Source organism: Protopterus annectens, chromosome 9.part0, assembly GCF_019279795.1.
Source record: "Protopterus annectens isolate FY-2018-M chromosome 9.part0, PAN1.0, whole genome shotgun sequence".
Taxonomy (NCBI): Eukaryota; Metazoa; Chordata; order Ceratodontiformes; family Protopteridae; genus Protopterus; species Protopterus annectens.
Window position 1 is genome coordinate 663,653,570 of NC_056743.1, and position 14,151 is coordinate 663,667,720.

Below are 14,151 nucleotides of genomic sequence, written 5' to 3' on the forward strand. Positions count from 1 at the left end.
CTGACTGACCTTCCTTTAATATCAGGCCCCAGATTTGAGGGCTGTTTCACCAGAGTGGTATTTCATGGCTTGAAAAGGGATGGGATGTCTGCACTAGCTGAATGGTGGGCCATATAGGGTGCCAGCACTTGACGATACATGCAACTTTACTCATATTTCTCGTCTCCTGACTGTTTTATCTCTTGCTTTTATGCATCTCCTCTAGATGACACAAATAGTTCTTTTCCTTAACTCTATTAATGCCAGCAGAAATGAGCCTCCTCTTCAGCTTATTGCTTCCATCAAATGTTCATCATCTGGTGCACACAAACTCACAACAAGTCTCGTTTTATTTTGCACTATAACAATAATGCAGTGTTGTTGTAACTGTATGTTAACAGAAGATCAAACTATTGTTTTCTCAACAGCTAATGAAACAAAAGTAAAATGTTACATTGTAAGTAACTATTTTGCTACAGTTTCATAGGCTTGTGTGCATTTGGTTTATTCTAACCCAAGTATCACAAGCAGTCTTCAGTGGTACCAGGCAGTATAATAAATGCAAATCCATATAAATAATTAGCCTGTCACTAAAGTACAACTCTGAGATATTTCTGTTTGTATAATTCATATACTGCCCTACCCTCCATGACTCTGTTACTTTTTCCTCTAAGTCATGGCTGAAAATAGTATTTTAAAGCGATCTTTTTTACTTGGCCTTCCAATTAAATAAATACACTAGGGAATTAAATGGTATGCCAGCAGTAGTTGTATTGATATATTTTTGTAGCAAAGTTATCAGTGATAATCAGCAAACTCAGAAGACCTTTGCTAATCTGATTTTTTTAAGCAAAAGGCATATTATTTAAACTAGGTAGGCATTTAAAATAATATCCATTCTATGGAATGCAATTCCCTCCACATTTGGCCTTGTGGTTTATAGCTCTGGACTTCATAGGCATTTTCAGTACTAGCCAAGGATACGAAAAAACTATGATGCAGAAATGATATTTGTTGTGAAGTTATTGTACTATTGTATCGTTAAGTACCAAAAAAAAAAAAAACCAGAAACCTACTTCACTATTTTAGGTGTGCTAGTACTGCAGTTTAACTCTGATAATCTGATTTTGGTTAAATTGTCTACTAAGCCCCCAAGGAACCAACTTATCAGAAACAGCTTAGGGAAGCTGAACTTTTCAGTTGGTGTTTTCTGTAGGAAACCCTTGCTAGTGCTGATTGTTTGTGCTAGCAGTGACTCCTTTATTGTGGGAGCTCTCTCTGGCTTCTTTGTGTATGTGTGACCATGGAGTTCATACGTATATAAGTTTAGGGGGCTTACCCCTAACATAGGGAGTGCAGGAGGATCGCTCCATCTGCAAAAATGCCTACACTTAATTTGTTTCATGGAGCTGATAAACCAAGCAGGTGTGATCAGTGAATTAGTACCTTCAGGATTTGTAACTTGAGGACTAGTAGAAGCACTAAACAACCATTATGTGCACACCAATCCTGTCATGTATTCTTACTCATGGCTGGTGACCTTCTTCAGATGGTCCTACTGAGGTCTAAGCATAGCCACTGCCAACTGGACACCAGTGTATCACCATCATATTGCCAGGTGGGCAAAAAATGTCATGTTTTGTTATATGTTGAACTCAATATATTCTCCTGAAGCTGCTAAAAGATGACTGTTAGAAACAAGGGAACAAATACCAGTTGTATTTTATTTTGCTATCTCAGACACATACAAGAACCTGTATCTGCCTGCTTTTCCTCACCTGTAGTGCCTGTGAGGGTTAAGGACTAAGTTTAAGTCACTGGGATTTTCATTATTCTTTACCCATTTATTCCCACTTTGAGTAGGTTGTGAACACATCAGTGCACTGGATATAACTACCCCCCCCCCCACACACACACACACACATACACAAACACAGTGTGTAGATGCGTTACTTTTTTTAAAGTCTTTAATGATGTAGTCTGGCCTTTAAAATTAAACCTCCTGGCTGTAGACATGAGATGTTTTCTCCTTTTGTTAGGCTTGTGAGTACAGCATATGTGATTAGTTTGGCCATTCTCTGAGAAATCTCTGCTTATAAAACAGCTTTATTCCTTGACATTTTTGCAAGTTTTCACCCTGTTTTGATTGCTGTTTCGGATATTTTGAAATCACCCTAATGTCCTTTATCCTTTATACCACAAAGACCAAGTTGGCAGTGATCAGCTGAAACAGTCATTTTTTCTAAGAAAGACAGTGCTTATGAAAATCTCTTGTGAATCGAAATACTCAACAGTAATATATATATATATATATATATATATATATATATATATATATATATATATATATATATATATATAGTGTTCATGTTAGATTAACAAAAACCCACATCCCGATGACCGGATCACCGAGACAAAATGGTGTGTAGTGCGGAATGGGATGTATTCCCATTTCGGCAATGTGGTGCGATCTCAGAGTTAGTATATTTAAGTAGGGGGGCTTGCCCCCCTGCTATACATGTATCTGTTTATTTTTTAAGTGTATTACAGACACGGGAATAGATTCCGTGCTGTAATACATATACTTACCTTTGTCCAGGATGTGTAGCATCAGTGATCTCGTCTTGGTGATCCAGTCATCGGGGATGTGGATTTTCATTGATTTAATATGAACCCATACACACACACATACACACACAGAGTAAGAGAGAGAACACGTGTGTGTGTGTGTGTGTGTGTGTGTGTGTGTGTGTGTGTGTGTGTGTGTGTGTGTGTGTGTGTACACATATAGATGTATATGTACACACGGGTTCCCTTCGGAATCTTAAAATCCTAAAACACTGAAATTCATATGATCGAGACCATATGATCAAAGTTTTAGAACTTTAAAATTTGGAACAGAGATCTGTATGTAGCGCAGAATGGGAGATTTCCCTTTTCCTCACTGTAGTGCGATCTCAGAGTTGGTATATTTAAATACTGGGGGTGTGGGGGGGTGCAGGGGGGCTTGCCCCCCCCCTGAAAAAGTATTTTTTTTTTATGTTGGATTAATTTCGGAATCTCGATATTCTGAAACATTGATTATATTGTCTCGATCATATGAAATCCAATGTTTTGGAAATTTGAGATTCAGAAGTGAATCCATACACACACAATATACATGTAATAATTGTGTGGTAGCCACTCTTATGGCAATACCACCAGTCCGCTAACACTGTACAGGTACAGCCACCTATGAATTTATTCAGCAGAGCTCTGCACTAGCTGTACTATGAAACACTGAACAGAAGGGTATGTAATCAGCCAGTGTCTTAGGTGAAAGTAACTATTACAGTTTCTATCATTTTCAACTGTGGGTGCTTGTACACAATAATATCCCAAACAGTGCTTCTTTCCATTGTCATAGTTTCCACATTTTATACTTTATTTATTTTTCATCAAGTTTAATCACATATAACTGCAAATTAGATGTTTATCAAAACTGGAATTTAAATGCACCATGATTGCTTTTTTTAGAAGCTGATACTACATATCGGAGTAATTCAGGAAAAAATAAAGACTGACACAGTTTCAAGAGACATTCTAGAAAGTTGGTGATTCAGTACAGGTTGATTCTTAATATATCCATATATAATGACAGTGCAATGTATCTACCTTAACATCATGCTATGGGGATGAAAAGCCCAAACAAGAATGTTAATTGAATAATAATAATACTAGAATAGATTGCATCAATGTGGCAGTCCCCATTCAGTTTATTTCAGTTGGCAGTGGTCAACTGAACAATGATACTAAACTGAGTGATAATGTGAACTTGTTTTTTCTTCTAACAACATATGATGAAAAGCATACAATCTTTTGTTTCTGAGTGGTTTTGTTTTAACCCGAAGGTTCTTCCAATTAGCTCATGAAAAGAGGCAATAGTTACGCAAGTGATTTTATCAGAAAATAAATAAATGGTTTATGGCAATTATTGTTGGAGAAAGAGGGATAGCACAAGGAAGTAGATAAAATTTAGAAAATTCATTAGGAAATATATGAATGGTGTAGGGGCAAAAATGGAAAACAAGTTACACGTGCAAACATTTAAAGTAATACTTTCTACTTGCATAAGTATAAATTCTGGAATAGATGATAAGGTCAAAATTTCTAATCTTGAAGGAAGATATCTTACCTTCAACACTTTATGTACTCACCAGGGACCTAAGTTATTCATTTGTAGAGACATTACTGACCAGTAACACAGTAGAAATATACCATTTAATCCATCTTTTGTGAATCTCTATTCACTTTCTATTTATTCAAATACACAAGTTAAACATACAATAATTCTGTCCTTTTGTGTTCCATGATTTTAAAAATCATCTACACTTTGACTACAAGTTCCTCTGTTTGTGTTTCATGTATGAACGTTTCTCCATATTGAAAGAATCTTGCCATTTCAAGACTGCAGCTAGCATTTAAGACCCCCACTGTGTCACCTACCTGAGTGGATATCCAAGGATGCAGAACCTACATCTATCTCCTGCTGACCCTCACCTTGTGACAAGAAACTATAAAGCACTACTTTGCTATCAAAAAACCTTGCCACTTTAAGACCACAACTAGCATTGTATTTAGCTTTCTAATCTTCACCACTGTTATACAGTAAGCTTCTTTTTAACTAGGTTATCAAAAATTGTGCCTGCTATAACCTTTGTTATTGTTTTTTGAGTGTGCATATCCTGCAGGGATGGTAAGTTAATCATTCCTTTGTTTTTTTTTAAATATTTCATTGATTCACCTCACTGTCTCACTGATAGATTGGTTCTGGCAGATGAGATACCTACTGTCTAGGTCAACCCGCTCCATTCACCCTCACTATGCTTGGGCTCACTCTGCTCCCCTACCCTACCCCCATTCCCAGCCACCACTGCACTCATTACATTTATGGTTCCACCCACTTGGCCACACCCCCCCACCCACACCTAATTTCCTCCCATTATATAACTTGTTCTTTTCTTGTTACACCTCTCCCATTTAAAGTAAACCAGAAACTCTCTCTCTCTCTCTCTCTCTCTCTAGTTATCTAAAACCCTCTCACTACTTATTTTTACTTACCCATCTCATAACTATATGTTTATTTCACAGAGGCAACCCATTCCATTTTCAATCATCATGCTACTCCTCCTACTCACCTCTCCTACTCTTCTTCTTTCTATATTAACCTCTTACCACTGCACACTTAGAAATGAATGCTCTGCACCTACTCACACACTCCCTCATACTAACTGTGCAACTACTTCCTTCTTCCCTATCACCCCTTCTGTTTTCAACCACACCACTACCACCCTACATAAAATAAAAATATATACACACAGTCCTTATACACACAGTATCTCCTGCTATGAAAACTAAATAATAATACATTCTGAGTAAAAACTCATCTCCACTTAAGCTACCTTCAGTAAACTTGTTACACTCAGGTAATATTCATCCCAATCCATGACCTACCTCCAACTCTTCTCTCCCATTAATCCCCTCCCAACTCCACAGCACAAACTATGTCCTCCACATTATCCAAGTCTTCATCCTTTATATCATTTAACATGCATAGTATCCTAAACAAAGTTACTCCTCTACACTCCTGGATGTCCTTATTCACAACTGACAGCCTTACTCTTGCCAAAACTTGGCTAAAACCACATATTGACAACTTTGAATTTCTTCCTTTGGCTACAGTATTTTCCAGAAGGACAGACTTAAGAAAAAGGAGGAGGTGTAGCCATTCTCTACTCCAAACACCTCTCGCTTTCCCCAATTTCAATCCCTCCGCCAAATTTCTATCCAGTAGAAATTGTGGTTGTTAACTGCAATTTAAATAAACACAAAAAACTAGCCATTGCTACCATCTGTATTCCCTAGGTAATAGTCCTACTCTTGAACTCTTTCTTTCCTGGATTTCACAGGCTATCTCATATGAAACGGTCATCTTAGGTGATGTCAATATAAGTTGTAATACACTCACCATAGACTCTCCCAGCTCAAGCATAAACTTCTATGGTTTCTCCCAGCTAATTACTACCCCCACACATCTACTCAAAAACCCAAACACTTGCACAACACTGGACTGGATCCTGACATGCAATACCCACCATTATGCAAGATTCCCTTAGTGACCACCTTCCCACCACTGTAAAAAGGCACTCTCCCCAAATGCAAAAAACCCACCAATATAAAAAATGCCACAAATTCAACACTTTTAACATAAATATGTTTAACCTGATGCGCTCCTCAATAAACTGGTCATTTCTCCATGACCTCCCCTTGGAAGATACCGTCCTAAAATTCAACAGCATCTTCCTAAATACTTTCAACTCCCTGCTCCCAGTAGGAAAATCAGATTAAAATGCCATTATGCTCCCTGGTTAACTCAAGCCACTCGTACCCTGATGTACAGGAGGGATAGCTCCCAGAAAAGCTGGAAAAAACAACTAACCTTCTCTCTTTCAAACCTATAGGGAGCTCTGCAACTTGACCACAAAACAGGCCATTCTAGATAATATTTTTTACCAGAAGCTACAAAATAGCCTACACTCCAACCCCAAAAAATTCTGGCATTCTGTAAACAAACTACAACATCCTGGTAAACATTCATCACCTAACCCCTGCCCCAACAGCTCCTTCCTAGAAACTGCCACCTTTCTTAATTCCTTCTTTATACAATCTATCCAAAAGCTAACCAAACAAGATAACAGTATCTTCCCTAGTAACCCCAAAACGTCCCTCTCTACTTCTTTCTCACTTACACCTGTCCCAAATGATTACATCAGGTCACTTCTCAGTAAACTGAAACCCATGCTTACCATCAGCTGACAATCTATCCCCCCCTCTTCCTGAAACATGCTGCTAATTTGGTTACTTACCTCATCTCCATATGAATAAGTAGATCTATTCAAGAAAATACAGTCTCAGATATTGGGAAAAAATTCTGTTTTACCCCTTCACAAAGGTGGTAATTCCACTTCTCTCTCTCTAATTTCAGACCTATAGTCATCATGATTCACTGTCTAAAATTCTGAAAAAGTGTATTCACAAACAGCTCCTCAATCATCTGTTACATGAAAATTGCCTAACTCCTAACCAGCACAGATTTCATCCTCAACATAGCACATCTACTGCAATAATATCTTTCACACACAGTATTGCTAAAGCTCGAGATGATAATAATTTAGTCTCCTGCCTATTCCTCGATCTTTCTATGGCCTTCAAGACTGTCTTCCATCCACTGCTGCTGTCCAGACTCACTGACTTCAATCTTTCTAACTTTAGTATAAACTGGATCAGTATCTACCTCTCAAACAGATTTCAGTCTGTCAAATGGCTATCATCCTTTGCTCCCTTTCTAACTGTAAAAACCAGGGTTCCCCAAGGCTCCATACTTGGTCTCCTTCTGTTCAACATCTGTACTAACTAGAGAGGGGACATAAGGTGCAGAGGTAGAGTATAATACAATATGCTGATGACTTTACCATTATCTCCTGTTCCGACAATTTAGAGTACCTATGCACCATCACTCAACAATCTCTACACACTGTAGAAAAATGGCTAACATCTAATCAAGTACAGCTAAACCCTAAGAAAGTCAAACTCCTCTTTCTACCAGAAACACTTGAACCACAAAAATCAAATTTCACAGTTACATCCATAAACAGCACAACAATCGCTGACAAAACTCACACTAAACTTCTTGGTGTGACAGTAGATGATCAACTCAGATTTGACCTCCATATTCACCAAAGCCTGAAAAAAACACCAGAAATTAGGCCTACTATATAGACACAGAAATTCCTGTTGGACAAATCCAAACCCACCCTTGCACAAGCATTCCTACTCCCCACTCTTTTCTATGCTGCCCCTATCCTCACTAACCTGCAATCCAATCTCATATCTAAATTGGAGCTCACATAAAACAACATTGCAAGATATGATGCTAAATAAATAAAGCAGAACTTATAACTGGTTATTGAAAAAGCTCTATGCAGTGTTCATGCATATTCTTTTGAAGAGTGAAGGAAGAACCTAATTGAAAAAGAGATTCTACAGAATTCTGTTTGAATTGCTGTAGTTATGAACCTTGTATATTTAATTCTGTGGTAAACACACTGTTAAGAGTCCTATTATCTCAGGAATTTCACAATCATCTTTTTATTTTGCTAAGCCAAAATAAGTGTTTAATTAAAATACTGTATAGTTGTGTAGTGGATAGCACTGTTGCCTCACAGCAAGAGGTTCCCCCGGTTCACTTCTCAAATTGGTTCCTTTTCTGCTGAGTCTGCATGACCTACCTGTGTTTCTGTGGGTTTCCTTCAGGTGTTACAGTTTCCTCCCACACTCCAAAGATATTCATTAGGTGGACTGGACACATACCTCTGAACTGTCCAGATTTTTGCCTCATATTTTTGATATGTTCCTCATAAAATTTGTGGTTTCTGTCAAATCATTGAGAATTAAAATCACCAAATAATAGCCGACACTTGAGTTTTAGACTTTATATCCTTCAGAAAACGCATGCTAATACAATTCCTGTTATTCTAATATTTTTGGGGCCCTTTGCCCCATTATTTTAGGCTTTGTTCAGACTTCTTGCACTGAGAGGTTGGGAGGTATGATTGGACACCCTAAACTGGCCATAGATGTGACTCTGTATGAGCGTGTGGTATGGAAGAACAACTGTGGCAGGTTAGACAACCTTTGCTCTTCTATATGATTGTCACTGGTTAAGTGACACCTTGACCCCATGTGCAAACATGTGAAAAAGAGGTGTGGATGGATGAATAGTTGGGGCTACGTGAGAATTCAAAGAAAGACAAAAAAAAAAGATAGACAAATTTGATGGGGTAGTGTGTGTGTGTGTGTGTGTGTGTGTGTGTGCGTGTGCGTGTGTTAAATTAAGGGGGGGGGGGCAGCATGACCTCCTGTAAACTTTTCCATTTTGAAAGGGAGAGATATAAGTATAAAGAATGAAAATAAGAGAAGCACGAGAGAGTGATAGAAATAGTACTGGAAAAAAAAAAAAAAAGCTCAACTTAATTTGTTACGTTCACTATCGTATTTATATGAACTATTGAAACCATATGAGAAAAGTAATGCGAATGTACGAATGTGCGAACGAAAGGATGCGGAAGGGATTTCATTTCCATTTTACACACTGCACTTATTTCTAGTTGGGCGTATCTTCTCAATCACTCTCACCAAAGAGATGACTCATCCCAAAGTTTACATGTCCCTTAAAAAAAAGTGACTGTTCCGTATTAGGCATGTCCGTACAACTACTGCTATATTTCTCCACGGAGCTTCATTGTGCAACAGTTGTGTTGAAATGAGATGTGCACATACCGCATTCAGACTTCAGTCGTTTAGATAACTGCAGTATTTCATGTCATGCATTTTGGACTTCCAAGTTCCTTGTTTAGTTTTACGTCAGTCTGTTCTGACACTTTACTGATAGGGCACCAGCTCTTATGCCAGAAAGGATTCCAACAAGTTGTGGGTGTCCCACATAGACGTCTACACTGTTCCGTACATTACTAAGTAACACTGGAGCAGGGACATACTGAACACTGGATCCATCCGTACTAAACAGCAACAACATTATTTTCCCACAATGCATTGATAGTGCGCGTGTGCTTGCGTCTGTGTAGCTCTCCCACATTTTTTTGCCTTATTTGCAATTTGTTTCTAAGAGCTAACAACTTTAAGCAACTTAAGAACTTGAAGATGCCTGATCTGGAAACATGTTTAGAAATGTATTTATTACACACTGACAGGTACGTCTGCCCTTTTTATTTGTCTTGTTTTAGGAGTTGTTTTTCTTATTGTTAAATTGCTGCATAGTTGGAGAATTGTTATGGGAAATTAAATTGTGAGCCTATCTTTTTTGTGGAGTTTACATAAAATAGCAGTATTTTCTTTAAAGCCAGCTTTAGAACACCTACACAGAAATAGTGCAAGTAGTCATGCTGTTTTCTGTTTCTGTTTCTGTTTCTTGAAAAACATGCATAGAGTAGCAGTGGAATAACATAATAATTATAATTATGAAGATTGTGTATTGCATTGGGAAAATTGCACATACTTCATTGCATATTGGCTTTTACTCATAAGAAAAAAAAATAAGTATGTGTGTGATATCACTGTAGTATGCTAAAAGCTAAACACGCAGGGATAGATTTACTGGTAACAATAAGAAGCCTAGTCCAAATTTGTAGTTAACTCTGAGCACTGTCTGATTAAGTGACTTGCTCACAGGAGAGGCAAATTTGATGTAAAGGGAATAAAATCATGGTATAGGAAGCAACTCAGCATCAGGCATGATCCTGCATGTTTACCACAGTTATTTTTCTATTTTAAAAAAATGATCAAAACCTTAACAGTGGAATGGATAATGTTTCATGTCAGTAGCCAAAATGTGTGAATGCTTACACAGGATAATCATGTGACTAATGTAAACTATATCAACAGAAGTGTGTGTGTTTGTGGCATTCATCTGTGGTATTACATGGTAAGAAAGGGATGGATTATTTGAGTAACTAACACTAGATGGAGTACAATGTCAAATCTGTTGCAAACCTTCATACTGGAGCTGATCAGAGAGTCCCGTAGTTCTAGCCCTTGTGTGGTCTGCAACATATTATTTAATGCATGCAAATACAGGAGTGTGCATGACTGCACAAATGGTCCAAAAGGAAAAGACTAGTAGAGCAGATCCATGTCTGGTATAATCATGGCAAATCAGAGACACCATGCATTGGGAAGTTGGGCATTGTCATTCCCCTGCTTTAGGCTTAGCTCCTGATAAACCAAGGGCTCTGTGTTGTAAAGGCAGGTGCAGACGTTTTGTAGTATATGGCCAAGTAGGCTGTAGTAAGCTGCTATAAGAAATTTAACAAAAAAGGAATTTAAAACCCTTTAAGTATAAAATATTGTTTTCCTTTTAGATTATGCTTCATTCTGGATATTTGTAGAAAGGGTGAATTTCATTTAAGAAATACTGCTTTCTTTTTGATTAGTATCATGTTTCTTTGAATACTGGGAATTTCAAGTCCTGGAACATTGTACTGGACCCCCAGTCTTGTTACTAAGAAGTTAGTGACCTTGGATTGGGAGGATTTCTGTTGCATTTTCGTGACAGTATAGTCACAAAGAGCTTATTGTTAATTTTAAGTGAGCCTTTAATAGAAAATAACAATATGCTTATTCCAAGGATATAACATAGGTTGCTCATGTACAAAAATGTAAAATAACACTTTTTGTGAAAGCATTTTAACAGTGAGAAGAATGTTACAAAACATATGTGTCTCCCACTGTATACGTCACTGTTTAAACCACACCTGGCGATAGCTTTGGAGACCCACCCGAGCTCTAATCATATGGACACACTGGTGTCTGTACAAGAAGTAGCATAAATGGTACAGTCTATATGTAAATAGAAGCTAAAGTAACATAAATGTACATTTTGAGGGGAATGAGCGAGGGGAGATGCTATAGAAACAATCTGACAGCCGATTTTAGACAAGAACGTGCACTAGAACAAGGTGACACAAACTAAAAATAGAGAGAAGATAGTTTTGATATATTATTTACTTTTTCCAGAAAGGTGATCATAATTGCAATGAACAGCTTTCCTAAGGAGACTATGGAATCAAAATCAGAAGATGAATTAAAAAAATTATGATACCGTTGTAAATTATTTTTGTGGAAGTAAGATGGATGTTCTTGTTAATTATATCGTATCTGTTAGAAAAGAAGTTAAATAGATCTGCCAAGGACTTTAGACTTCTTGGCACTGCTGTTTAACTATAGATATGTATCGTATGGAAAAATACAACATTTTGCTAAAGGAAATTTCAAAATGTAAATGGCTTTTTTCATTTAGCAGGTAGTCTGAAGTGAAAATAAATCAGCAGTAAGTTAATCACAAAAATCTGTGGTTTCCCATGACTAGTCAAAATTTAAGTAAGAGCTGTAAGATCAATTTTATTTCAAAGGGGTGGAGGGAGTTCACACTGCAGCTCAGGATAGATAACTATTCAAATATTTTTCAAGTAATTTCGAAGCATGAGCAAGTATATTATCAAGATCAACTCCCGGACGCATTCCTGTGCTTAATGCTTCTAGGACTCCTGTTAATGGAATTCATAGATTCATAGATTCATAGATTAGTACTAAGATAACTGCCCTTGCGAGCCATTTTAAGCTTAGCCAATGATCCCTTGTGAGACTCAAACCCTGCACCTTGTGTTTGTAAGGCAAACAAACCATTAGGCCACCCTCCCAACCAAAATATACATTTTCAATCTGTTAAGTTTTCACCAGTGATGAGAATCAAACCCTGCACCTTGTGCTTGAAAGGCATACACCTTAACCACTGTACCATTGGCCTTTCAGGTGGAAGTGTTAATTAAGTGACTCCATCCTAGACAAACATATTCTATGTAAGGTTTCCCTCTTGTGTCTGTGATCAGACTGCTGCTTGGCATTTCCAACTCATTTCTGCTTATGGCAAGTTATTCCTTGTCCTTCATTATCCTTTTTTATGTGCACCCCTTATAAAAGTTGACTGGAATCATTTGAAAAAAGAATAAATAAATAACCATCTTTTACAAAAGTAGCATGTAATAAGAAGAGTACAGTTCTAATATAGTATTTAAAACCAACATGTATTTACAAATGCATTCAGACAGCAACTACTTCAGGTTTTAGATCATAGAACTTACTGCCTGTAGTGCATCAGTTCAAGAATATCCTCTCTACGGTTGCCAGTGTGGGTGCTTGGGTTGTCCCAGGCTTACTGCAGGTGAAGTCATAGCCTTGATGACATCATGGAAGGCATTCATGCAGACCCATCCTCTTCCAGGGAACAGTATTGTATTTCAAACTTAACAAAAAGCTCTTGACAGTTTCACTTCCTCATGTGTAAAGGGAACAATATTTTATAAGACAATAAACAGTCTATATAATACAATGTACTGAAGTTCTCCTCTGCAGTTTTGGCTTGGGATATCTCTTTAAACATTTAAAAAAAGAAGTATTATATTTTATTAGTATTTCATGTTTTGCTTACATATACATAATTTACTTGACTTTTCAGAAAATCTGAGACGTATAGAAATATTCAAAAATTAGCAAGTGAACTGGAAAAAATATGAACTCCCGAACATTATTTTTTTCTCCTCTATTTTTTGGTGCCCCTTTTCTGTTGTTGTTTCCCTTATTTTAATGCACCCAGACAATAATCTGCTCCTACATAAACTATTTTAGCCATTACCTGTATCACAAGCCATTTGTGGTTTTCCCACTGTACCATATTTTACTGTCTAAAGGTTTTGTGTGGTGGTCATATTAACAACTAACCTGTAGTGCATACCAATTTCATTACTGTTTCTGCCTGTAAATTAAACTTCCTCTTTGCACTGTACATAAAGTATTTCCATAAAGTGAATATGTAATTAAAAAAGCAATTTCTCTGCCTGCATTGAATGCCTAGACTGTAATTTTCTTCTGTGATTGACAGTTAAGGGGGTTCCAAAAATGGACTTCATTGATGATAATCCCTTTTCCCAACATTTAAGAAACAAGGTCAAATTGCCAAAGAGAGTGTCTGTTTTTAGATGCCTCAAATAGTACCAAATTTTCAGCACTAGTTAAAATGTCATTGGTGGATATCAGCTCTGCCTGTGAGCAGTCATGGGTGAACTAGATTTGTATTTGAGTTGAGCAGTGGAAAGAATTTAAATTTTGCCATGCTTGTCTTCCTCCCTATAGTTGAAAACACTGATCCGCTTGTGACTAGGTACCACTGTTTACCTCGCAGGTAAATAATAGTAATTTGTTTTCTTTTCTCGTCCATCCTCTCCCATCCATCCAAATTCATCGCACCATCCTACTGATCCATGCATTGCCTCATCCAGACTAATCACTGCCATTTTGGTGAGAGTAAGGATTGAAACAGTGTAAGTACATCCAGACTAATCACTGCCATTTTGGTGAGAGTAAGGATTGAAACAGTGTAAGTACATCCAGACTAATCACTGCCATTTTGGTGAGAGTAAGGATTGAAACAGTGTAAGTACATCCAGACTAATCACTGCCATTTTGGTGAGAGTAAGGATTGAAATAGTGTAAGTACATCCA

The 14,151-nt window shown here is 37.4% G+C and overlaps 1 protein-coding gene across 3 annotated transcripts in view; it reads left to right on the top strand.

Moving 5' to 3' along the window:
* The window catches only part of LOC122811421 (regulator of G-protein signaling 3-like), a 610,403-nt gene that overhangs the window by 250,746 nt on the left and 345,506 nt on the right, over positions 1–14,151 (top strand). Inside the window, exon 1 of one of the 3 annotated variants that reach the window (XM_044083255.1) lies at positions 9,392–9,788. The exons of the other annotated variants lie outside the window; for them this stretch is intronic. The gene's annotated coding sequence lies outside the window, so the exon portion shown is untranslated. Of the gene's footprint in view, positions 1–9,391; positions 9,789–14,151 lie in introns of those variants that run through there. 3 annotated transcript variants of the gene reach the window in all.